Here is an 8,682-nt window from a genome sequence, read left to right on the forward strand (position 1 = left end):
ATTTATTTTTTTTTCTTTTATTATTATTACTAGTAAAGAGGCCCACGCTCTGCATGGGTTGGAAGACTTATTTACAAAAATAGAAAAGCCATTGTACTTTCTTTTTTTTTTTTTTTTTTTTTGGTTTCACTACCCAAATATTTTTTTTGGTTTAATCAATGAGAGTTTGTTTATCTACAAAAAAAACACTAAATAAACCTTTGAATCTTATAAAAACCACACACAAAGAAAAAGAAAAATATCAACATAAAATATATTTGTTGGAGTTTAATAGCTAAGGAATCAAAAATGTAAAGACCTATCTTTACCTTTTCATAATTTTGGCAGTTGCAATAAACCTCACACAAAGATAAACATTAGCCATACAAGTTGTAACCTATCCGATCAAAATTGGAAAATTGCACTCCATTTTAAAACTAACTCGTACCCATCTGTTAGGTAAATGACATCAATTTCTTTATAATTTCTTGTATTTCCCAAAATACCCTTTTCAAAGTAGAATTTAAGATCATCAAGAATAAAATTTAGAATCTTTTGCTAGCATATATACCATTATATGAGAAAGTGACAGCAGTTTACTCAATCAAATATAAACATACATACATTAGAGTATGTATCCATCTAGGAAAAGGTAAAAAGAAGGAAATTAAATAAACCTAAAACTTAATAATTATGCAATACCTGGTGGTTACATATGCCATAATTACACTTCTCAAGTGGCCACCAATCCGTAGTAGCACAAATAAAGTCGCTGTCAATCTTTGCAATTGAACTTTTTCCATTAATGACAAGAATACCCTCAACAACATCAGTTACAGCTTCAGTTTGCGAATCCACAAGATTGCAACTGAAACTGATCAAAAGAACCTTTGGGTTTAAAGCCACATTCAGGTAAACCAAATTTGTGATTAGTCCATTTTTAGTCACTGTTTTTTTTTCAATTACTTAGGACCTTTAGGCGGTTAAGTGGCATACAACTGTCAAGATGGCGTCTATGTGGCTAAGGTGGCTCATGTCAAAATATATTGCATTCTCTGTTTTACTTTAATAAAAAAAAAAGTATAGGGTTAATGCCACGTAGTAGCATCATATTGTCACTTTTGTACTTGTTTTTTTTTCTATTAAACTTCATTTTTAGTGCATTTATAACCATTTAGAGGAAAATGAAGGGGGCAACCGGTTGCGGAATTTGCCCATCACTTTTAATTAGAACGAAATAAGTACACCTTTAGCCGAACGGATTTATAGTTCCATAACAGTAATTATACCCTAATTGTATTTATGAATGATCTCACAACTAACTATTTCTAGGAAATCCCTTATAGCAGTCTAACGTTTTTAGGGATAATGAAAGCCTGATGTCGGGCTTAACCAAATTGGGTCCAAACAGAGTTTTGTCGAAACCATATAGCTGAGCATATATTGACAATTGAACTCTTTAAATATTAAAGTAGAACCACAAAAAAAACTGTCAAAATTTTGAAAGGATCTTGTTTCCCTCACTGAGGCATTTCATCGAATAGGTTAAGTGCAGGTTTGAACAACATAATAAACTTGTGGAAAACATACTGTTAATAAGTATGAGGCTTCCTTCACCTCCATTTGGTTCACCTTCCCCACCACCAAAAACGTATTCACATATCAAAACCTGGAAATAGAGAGATGTGTGAAGTTAAAATGCATAAATATTTAATTAAACAATAATACATATGCCCAAAATGGCAAGAAATGTATCAGTATATCTTGCTGTCAAACTTACTATGGTATTTGGTGGTGTAATCTGGTTAGAAAATGAGTGTGAGGAGATTTTTAGCAAAACGAAGGTCGTGAAGACCGGCGGAAGGGCGTTTGGAGCTTCGACGGTTCCACGGTGGTGACCGATTCTGGAGCTTGAGAATGAGATGAATATGCTACAGTTCCGACTGGGTGGGCATAATAGCAGTAAGAAGGAAGGCGTGGATGTGGAGAAGGAGGGTCGGTAAATTGAATGAGCTGGGTGGACATCAGAAGCAGATAATGCGGTGGGTGGACACCTATGGAAAGATGAAGCGGTGACTCTAAATCCAAAATGGATCCCAACAGGACAAGTTCCATAAAGGTGGGAGAGTGGTGGAGGATGGAGATGAAGTCGGTGGTAGATATCTGGAAGTTTTCTATCGGACAAAAGAAAGGTGGAATCAACAGAGAGAAACACAAACACCTAGAAAAAAAATACCAACAGGAGGGGTTATATATATATATATATATATATATATATATATATATATATATATATATATATATATATATATATATATATATATATATATATATATATATATATATATATATAGGTTTACATATTTTTCACATCTATCTATTATATGCTATATATGCTAGAATGCACAAATAAGAATTAAGTATAATTATATGTATATTAAATGATATCCATACTTATAATTCTTTTTTATGGAAACTAATTAAAATTATCATTAATGTCAACAATAATATTATTTCAGAATAAATTCGTATTTAGAAGAATGAGAGTGTATTCTAATAGTATATATCATTGTTCTTCATATTTAATGCGACTTTATTGTATTTTAAGCGAGTGAGTAGTAAAACAAAAAATGAACCCATATATAAAAACTTAGATGCAAATTCATTCTGAAAAAATGTTATTGCTAACATTAATGACGAATTAAATTAGTTTCCATAAAAAAGAGTTATAATTATGGATATCATTTACTATACATACAATTATGGAAATTATTTAATATCTATCTTTATTTAATTAAATAATTATTTAATTTTACTAAATTCCTATTGGTGCATTTTAACATACAACAAATGTAAGAAACACATTAACCTAGCTATATATATATATATATATATATATATATATATATATATATATATATATATATATATATATATATATATAGTTAGGTTCATATATAAACCTTAATTATTGTATGAATATATGGCCAATTCTTGGCCAATCATTTAAATTAGTTATTCTATAATATTAAATCATTTTAATTTTGGTAACTAATTACAATTTATAGCTTGTAATTATAGCATCCCGGTAACTACACTAAGAACCCTAGACTTTGACTAAATCACTCCCAACCAACATCATGTGTGTGTTTCCTTCGTGCTCACATTTCTCCTTCTTACTGCCCTTTCTTTTTCCCCGTTTTGAATCGATTCATATAAACTTCAAAATAATCAGGATTCAACCTCATGTATGAAATCGCATCACCCTTTTCCCTTTTCTTAAATCATTGATCAGGGGTTTCGCCTCCTATGCCTTTGTATATAGGACACCTGATAATCCCATCCAAGAAAACCCTTTTATCCTTCCTTCTTCTCCTTCACGATGGCTGGTAATAGATACGACCATAAATTCGACTCCTTATTTTTCTTTTTCTCTATGCAGGTCCGAAATCAGGAAAAACCGGTGATACCCATTTCTCCACTTGTGTCTCAATCATAGCTACCCTTCTCTTAGAACCGATCATAACTCATTTTCTCTTATGATATGAAATTTCGGGTTGCTTTTCGAAATATTGATGTTTGGTGGTCGATGCAGACCAGGATGAATGTAAGTATTGGCATTTGTTTATTTTTCTCATAGAGGATGGCCGTTGGCTAGGTTACATGGGCTGCAATTTCAGACTTTTCGTTTTAGGTGTTTGCTTTTCACGTGGACTTAATAGGTGGGTTTTCTTTTGGTGTGTATCTTTATTCTAATAGATTCTTTCATATGTATTTGCCTTCAGTTCATCTACAAGTTGTTTGTATTAGTTATAAAGAAGTGTGTTTAGAGTAAATAAGAGTGGGACCAACCCTCACTTTAGAATTTTTTTTTTTGTTGTGTTTTGTTATAATCCAGTTTGCAGTCAAGGGTGTTCGTGGATCTAAGCATTATTTCCCAACTCTAATGGAAGATCTAGCATATAATATCGTCACAAAGTCCATTTGAAGTTAGAGCATCTAACATAATCTCTTTGGGTGCTACTGAACTCTCCATTAATGCATTTGAATTTTGAAGACCATGATATAAGTAAGTATTAAAAGTTGAGATTCATAATATATTATTTGCTGCAAAATTTTGATTGGCTGAATGTTTTTTAAGTATATACATGTTTAGTGTCACTTCAAGTTGTGATGTTGCTGCTTAGAAGAATAATCAATCTTAGTTTTCGCCTAAAGTGTTATTTTGGTATTGTTTATGGGTGGTGTCATAACTGTTCTTCTTGTCCATGTCATTTTGGTATTGTTTTGTTTAGATATAAAACCCATTTATCTTAAATTTATTTCCTTTGTTATGTAAATTGTATTATTCTTTTAGAACGCATCATAATATATATATATATATATATATATATATATATATATATATATATATATATATATATATATATATATATATATATTGTTTAATTTTGTTATTTTTGACGATCAATGCATATTCTTCTAGAATGCGACAAAATATTCTTCAAGAATATATGTAATATTATTCGTTTAGAATGCATCATAATATATTGGTTTTTTTGTTTAACTATGTTGTTTTTGACAATCAATACATATTCTTCTAGAATGAACCAAAATATATGTGTCTTTCAAAATCAAAACGCACATATCTAACTTTAGCTATATATATTTTTTCATGAAAATAGCGGTTGGAAACATTTATATATCAAAACATTCTTAATGAATTAACTTTGATTCTTAAAGAATAAATTATCGTTTTTCAAAAGTATTTTACGATAATGTCATTTGTAACTATTTTCAACAACAAACATGAAGTTTTAACTAAAACATTGATTTTTAATCATTCTCAAAATTGAAAATGCATGTTTAACTAAAAAAAATCATTCTAAAAATGCTTATTTGACTAAAACATACATTCTTAAGCATTCTAAAAAAATGCTTATTTAATTAAAAAAATCAATTCTTCATCATTCTCAAAATCGATATATAATACTCTTTAAGAATATTTCTAATAACAGGTGATTTAAATTTTTTAGGAACTGAACTCGTTTATTTAAAAAAAAAACAGATATTAATTCATTAATTAATTTATTAAATGATTTGACTTATTTGCCTAAAATTTAGTTAATTTAAATTTCTCACTCTTAATAAAATGACATATTTGTTTTTATAATTAATTGAATGTAATCAGATAGTAAATGCAAGTCCATATTCATAATATGTAACCTATGATCATAACCATTCATTTTTTCAAATCCAGTGGTTAAGATTTGGTTATACGTTCATACAATACTTAGGATTCACATATGATCCTAACCTTATATATATATATATATATATATATATATATATATATATATATATATATATATATATATATATAGGGCTAGGTTCAAATGTTCTTGACATCTATTGTGTGCCCGTATGCACAAATCTGGACCAACGGATGGAATAGAATCAATGATCTTGATCTGAGGGTCTATGATATTACAATAGAGTAGCATGTACCATATAATCACAAAAAATTCAGCAAAAGGGTATTTTGGTCAATTAACCTATTTTAAAAAAGGTAATTTTCGGATTTTAAGGGATCATTAACACTTCTAATTTTAAAATCTGAATTTTTTAAATTAATTCTAAACATAATTTGTAAAAATAACCGATTTTATTCCGCCATAATGGATTTTTGTTTGAATGATGTTCTTTCAGAGTTTTATTCTAGTAGAATATTAATGAAGAATAACAGAATTCTTGAACTCCTAGTTGAAGAATAACAACATTTTAGTATTTTCATATATATTCGAACCTAAATACAAATTCATACATATTTTTACATACTAATAGCCTTCTACATTTTAATATATTTATACATATTCTAAAAGAATATCATAAAAAACCAGCATTCTTGAATATACAGATAATGAATAAATACAAGTGTAATTCTTAAAAAATAAGAACATTCTTAAACTATGAGTGTCATCAATCTTTGGCTCATTCTTCAAGTCATTCTTATCAGGTCTTCAAGCCATTCTTCCAACCATTCTTCTAACCATTCCTATCACAAATTCAACAAAAACTAATAATGGTTAAAAACATGTTGCTTGCAATTCCTATTAATTTATACATTCTGGGAAAATACATATAATTCATTCCGGTAGAATATACAGAACACAATCTTGCATAATACATAGAATACAATCTCGCAGAATACATAAAATAAAATCTGCTAGTTATAACTTTACATGCCACTATAAAGAATTAAAAGCATGTGATTTTCCATTTGCAATCGTATTTCTCTATATATAAACATTCTAAAGCATAGAATGTAAAAATGCATTCTGTCAGAATTACTAGAATGTTACATGCAATTCCTAGCACTTTATATATTTTGGAAGAATACATAGAATACATTTTGACAGAATATAAAAAGATTGGATAGAAAATCTAGAAACCTGATTTAAGCATTTTATCGAGCAGTTGGTAAGCAGCATGAAACTTTCTTTAAATTCTCAATAATGACAGCTTATCCCTTGGCCAATAAACCTGTGAAAAACATGAAAAACAAAATCTTGTCTCTTAATATTTTTAACAAACAGTTGGTAGGCACTAAATAAATAATTGGTTACTCAATGTCTTTTTCAAATTCAAGCACAGGAGAGCTCAAACCTTCTATCACTCCATCTGAAGCCAACAATAAACGGAATTGGTTGATACTTCTTAGAAAGAATGCATTCTTTAATTTTCAGTACTCTGAAGGCAATATTATTTGGGTAAATAATGAAACTTACCAGTTCCAGTTGTCGATCTTGAAAGAATCAGATTTTCGGTAAGAAGACCCAAAATCATTGATATGTCATTGAGCGAGACGGGACGTGGTATCGACCCGGTAAGCAGAGTTCATCATCCTACTTAAAGCAAACGCCACCGTGATTTCATGGAAGCAATCGAAAATTCCATCCAACACCAACTCTCCATGCTTTCCCAAGATTGCTTCTGATCTAAAACACACACACACACACTTTCACCCAAACTACAGGCTGTGCTTGCTCCAAGAATTTAATAAATTTACTGGCTTCAGAGGGATTATGGCTCCACTTCCTTGCGATCTGATGAAGAGGGAGGAAGAAGAAATCGGGTCTCTCATATGCCTGCCGATCGAAAAAAGAAAAGAGCAGGGATTAGGGTTAGTGAGATGAACAAAGATTTAAAAAGGATATGTGATATTCATTTAATGATTTTCCAAATATACAACATTTATTTTTGGTTTATAAAGGTAAAATGACTAAGTTACCCTTTTTTATTTAATTAATGATTTCTTTTTTCCTAAATTCTGATTGGAGCATTTAGGCACACAATATTTGTCAAAAACATTTGAACCTATCTCTCTCTCTCTCTCTCTCTCTCTCTCTCTCTCTATATATATATATATATATATATATATATATATATATATATATATATATATATAGGGTGAGGTTCAATAGAGAACCATAATTAACCAAGGAACCAATCTTTTTTTCAACTTTTAGAACTTATTTTTTATCAAAAAAAAAAAAAAACTAAAAATACAGAAACTCATAACTTTTTATCCTTTTTCCAATGATATAAAATTCGAATTTTATTTTATTTTATTTTATTTATTTATTTATTTTTACGTCAAATTCACAATGTGAATCTTCGAAAATTCACAACGTGAATCCGAAAAATATTTTTCACATTCATAATGTTAATATATGAATTTAGATATTTTTAGATTTTTTTCGATAAAGAATAAACTCTAGAAATTGAAAAAAAGATTTGGTTCCTTGAAGAACCCATAATTATGGTTCTCTATTGAACCTTTTCATATATATATATATATATATATATATATATATATATATATATATATATATATATGTGTGTGTGTGTGTGTGTGTGTGTGTGTGTGTGTGTGTGTGTGTGTGTGTGCACGCGCGCGCGATGATCACTATCGCAACAAGAATAACACCCTATGCTAACGACATCTATGCCGACAACACAAGTTGTCGCTACAAATGTAGCTATGCCGACGACATGCCGTCGGGGCTGACTAACTTAGTTTGACGTGTGTATCTATGCCGACGGTGTGTCGTCGCCATAACTTCGGCGAGAACGAAAAGTCTATACGCGGTTTTACGAAAATCTATGCCGACGGCATGTCGTCGATATATGACATGAAATTTATAATTTGATCTATTTATATCCAGTGGTATAGAAATTAAAAACGATGTGATGACCCGCATGAACTCTATCCCAACAAGAAGTTGCCGGCACAAATAACTTTTTTTTAATCTCCGAGAATTACGATACTAAGTAGTTTTCATTAATAATATACTGACGATTTGTCGTCGGCATATGGTTTAATTACCTGAATATATGACATTATTAGGGGCATGATCCTTGAATCATATTCAAGATCCTTAAATATTTCTGAAGCCTCAGGATCCTTAAACATATCCCAGGATCATGATTATTACCAATAATATTTCTAACAATAGTAATGGCTATATTGTTCTTTATTTTTCTCACATGTGCAGAACTAGCCATCACGTGACTCATTTTCAACGGAAAGTTACTTCAACCAAGCTTAAGACCCGAGAATACTAAGTCAAACAAAGTGCAAATACCTGTTCAAGGAGGATCCCAAAAATCTCAGACTTGTTAATTAACTTAGACTATAAA

The 8,682-nt window shown here is 29.9% G+C and overlaps 1 long non-coding RNA gene across 1 annotated transcript; it reads right to left on the reverse strand.

Moving 5' to 3' along the window:
* Positions 1 to 1,469: 1,469 nt before the first annotated feature.
* LOC111908582 (uncharacterized) lies at positions 1,470 to 2,206 on the reverse strand. Its single transcript, XR_002855910.3, has 2 exons — positions 1,760 to 2,206; positions 1,470 to 1,648 (listed from the first exon to the last, which is right to left on the reverse strand). It is a non-coding gene; the product is annotated as an uncharacterized LOC111908582 (long non-coding RNA).
* Positions 2,207 to 8,682: the final 6,476 nt, after the last annotated feature.

Source organism: Lactuca sativa, chromosome 8, assembly GCF_002870075.4.
Source record: "Lactuca sativa cultivar Salinas chromosome 8, Lsat_Salinas_v11, whole genome shotgun sequence".
Lineage (NCBI taxonomy): Eukaryota > Viridiplantae > Streptophyta > Magnoliopsida > Asterales > Asteraceae > Lactuca > Lactuca sativa.